The sequence below is a fragment of the Alexandromys fortis genome, unplaced genomic scaffold (assembly GCF_014885135.2).
Source record: "Alexandromys fortis isolate MF-2015 unplaced genomic scaffold, M_Fortis_MF-2015_v1.1 scaffold_214, whole genome shotgun sequence".
NCBI lineage: Eukaryota > Metazoa > Chordata > Mammalia > Rodentia > Cricetidae > Alexandromys > Alexandromys fortis.
Genome location: NW_026068100.1, coordinates 141,146 through 144,900, shown reverse-complemented (window position 1 = coordinate 144,900; position 3,755 = coordinate 141,146). Strand labels below are relative to the sequence as shown.

The following is a 3,755-nucleotide window of genomic DNA, read 5'->3' as shown; positions in this document are numbered from 1 at the left end:
AACTTAATTCTCAGAGTTGATAGGTAGCCTATTTAATATATGATTCACGAGGGTAATGAATCAATGCTATTACCGTGAGAAAAGGACAGTTATTGCAGGTGTGGGCTCTTCATGAAGGAATGAGTCTGGTCTGCCTCCCCACCCCTACTTCTCTCTCTCCCTCCTTTTGCTCTTCTATACGTCTGACTTGAGATGATATAGCCTGGCCCACACCCCCTTTTTGGACTTCTAGCCATCAAACTGTAAGTTGAAAAGTTCTGTTCATTAGAAATAATCCCACCATGTCAGCAAAAGTAAAATTAAAATAAAAAAAAATAAGACAGTAATAAGAAAGCTGTCTAGGAATCTTGAAATGATATTTTCTTTTCCTTCAATGGTAATAAGCAGAGACAATAAATAAGTAATAAGTAAATATAAGTAGAGAGATCACTCAGGTATTCTTGAAAATAATGTTTGTGGCATCTTAAGAATTGATTAGCTTGGAGCTGCAAATTTTTACTTGCTGACAGAGTCTTTGTTTTATTTTAGAATAAGTTAAAGCCTTTGTTCAATTCTTTTTCATCCTAGAAGGACAGATTAAATGTCATCAAAAAAGATTATGGGATGGCCTGAGTGTAGATTTGTACACAAGGAACCTCTCAGATAAGTAAAATATGTATCTAGGCTTGTACATTCTCAGTTCCAGGGATTTTTAAATACCACCCTCATAACTTCTCAGTGCTTGCAAGATGCTTCTATGAAAAACAATGCATAGCTGTTCAAAGCCAAAATGAAATTATTAATCAGACACCATTGAATAAATATGCCATTGAAAGAACAGCACTAGGGAGTATGCTAGTGAATTAATTTGGGTATGAGAGCTTTTAATTAGGAGTACAAGAAATTTAAATTTTCTTCCTTCTGCCTCTTCCTGTAAGCGGCCAGAGGTGACCCGTGAAGATGGTTCGCTACTCTCTTGACCCAGAAAACCCTACAAAATCATGCAAATCGAGAGGATCAAACCTTCGGGTTCACTTTAAGAACACCCGTGAGACGGCCCAGGCCATCAAGGGTATGCATATCCGAAAAGCCACCAAGTATCTGAAAGATGTCACTTTGAAGAAGCAGTGTGTGCCATTCCGACGGTACAATGGTGGAGTCGGTAGGTGCGCCCAGGCCAAACAGTGGGGCTGGACACAGGGTCGGTGGCCCAAAAAGAGTGCAGAATGTTTGCTGCACATGTTGAAAAATGCAGAGAACAATGCTGAACTGAAGGGTTTAGATGTGGACTCTCTGGTCATTGAGCATATCCAGGTGAACAAAGCACCTAAGGTGCGCCGACGAACTTACAGAGCTCATGGCCGGATTAACCCATACATGAGCTCCCCCTTGCCACGTCGAGATGATCCTCACTGAAAAGGAACAGATTGTTCCAAAGCCAGAAAAGGAGGTTGCACAGAAGAAAAAGATATCCCAGAAGAAATTGAAGAAACAAAAACTTCTGGCACGGGAATAATTTCAACATGAAATAAATGCAGATAAAAGTAAAGGTCTTCTGGTCGTTCATAAAAAAAAATTCTTCCTTCTAAAACATAGTCTCTATATATTCCTGAACGTGGCCTGTCTTCTCTAGTACTCTTGCGGTCTGTGCTCCCTGGGGCCCAGGTAGAGATCTTGAACACTCCCAGGTAGATATTGGTCACAAAAACACCTCCAGAGTAGGCAAAGGGACACAACCAGTTGCAAAGAGGAGTAGTAGTTCATTGCAGACCATGTTCTGGAGAAGTAAGCCAGTGAGTTCGAAGATGGCTCCTTCCCAAGGGAGTCTGCCATGGAGTCTGGTCCACAGTTCCATCTCAGACAGTCTGATATCTTTATTGAGCTTGCTGATGTTCTCTTATCTTTATGAGAGAAGGAAATATGCCTGCCTTTCGTAAAGGCCTTTGGAATCAACTCCCAGAAGGAAACTGGGCTCTCCTCATAAACTCACCAGAACATAAAAGGTCATAGAGGAAAACAGTAAAACTAATGTGCTAATCCGGCCAATAAATGCCCAGCGGAGGCCCTAAATCAAAAAGAGGCAGAGGAGAATACCTCATTTCAGAGCCTTGAGACACGGTGATGAGAGAACACTTCTTGGCCTTGAACCACTTGGGAGACAATAATAATTGATCCAGGAAAGGTCAAGAAGCACCAGAGGCGCTTTCTAAACAGGGCACCATTTTCCTTCCAGTGTTCAGCGGAGCTAATGAGACCATCCTCAGCCAAGCATCTTGGAAGCTTCGCCTTTCTCCTTCGAGGTACACAATGAACGCCAATACTGACTCCTACGCTCTCAGTTCGCCACTCGAGCTCTCTAGTTGTGTATCTAGTCCTGTGTGAAATTAGAAAGCAGATGAAGGCTTTATCAAAATTCCCATCAGCATTGAATCCTTTCAATGACGTAATCAGCAAAATGCAGGCCATGAGTGTGGTAAAACACCAATTCACACCCCTTCATTAGCCACACAATGAATTCGTGTTCAGATGCTAGAGGTGTGGCATTCTCAACGCAAGTGCCTAACATTTATAAAGGGATAGATTTCAAAAGATGAGATTCCTGCCTTGGTGAGGACCACACAGAATACAAGAACGTTAGGGTTTGTGCCAATCACAACATACATGATGGTCAATTTAATTGCTTCAATTTGATTGGGTGTTCAATATTCTACTCAACAGTATTTCGGGGAATGTTTACGAAGCTGCTATAGTATAGGATTTAAGTTTGAGTTGGTGAGGGAGAATGTATATCGTCCCTATTTCAGCTTCATGCTGGTCTGTCATCCTCTGACTATGATTTATACCATGGGCCCTTCTGCTTCCCAGATTTTCCAACTTAGACTGAGCCATACTACTGTCTTCCTTGGTCCTCCAATCTACAGACATCATCATAACATGTGTGTGTGTGTGTGTGTGCCCGTGTGTGTATATGAACCATGATTTCAGTGGGGAAGGGGTTTGCTCTACCTCCCCTCCAGTAGGCACTGAATCTTAGCTTCTTTCCAGGTGAGAAGCGAGGGGAAGCCCCAGGAAGATGACAGCGGTGGAGAGACACGACTCCCTTTTGTGGCTGCCTCCCCTTAGTCTTCTCTCAAGTAGGCTATTACAAGCAAATAGGGCCCAGTGGGGTTTGGAAACCTCTTGGCAGAATCACCAACTTGCAACAACCTCTCACTCTAGCCATGGGATACTTCCATAATGTGAGTAATTTGTCAGGCTCAACAATAAGTCGGTGCCATGGCAACAGGATGGGAGGAATGAAGAGGATATTTTTCTAGAGACAAAAAAAATAAATAAACCCTTACAATAATAGCCAAATACATAAATTATCCTTGAAAGGATCCCATTTTAAAAAGGACAGCCCTAAGAGATCTCTGGAGAGCAATCAGGAAAATTTAGTTGGAATATACCAAAGTATTAGCAAAATCAGGTATTTGGATTAGTTTTCTTACATGAGATCATTGTTATCTCTATGTAGAATAGGCTTATTTGTGGTGCATACAGGAGGTACTTGTCCCCAGAAATGCTGTAGCTCATTCTAAGAAGCTGGAAAAGTTCATTAGTCCAGTTTTTCACAGTTGTAGAAACAAGCACACACTATCAAGGTGTTGAAAGGCGCTCCTTTCTGTGCCTCTGAAGGAAAGAACATGCTTGCTTGGTCCAGCTTCTGCAGTCTCCACACAATTCTTGGCTTATGGCTGATAACTCCCTTCAATGGACTCCATCTTCACACTGTA

The 3,755-nt window shown here is 42.1% G+C and overlaps 1 pseudogene; it reads left to right on the top strand.

Moving 5' to 3' along the window:
* Positions 1-899: 899 nt before the first annotated feature.
* Positions 900-1,510, top strand: LOC126489507 (60S ribosomal protein L17-like; annotated as a pseudogene).
* The last annotated feature ends 2,245 nt before the right edge of the window (positions 1,511-3,755 follow it).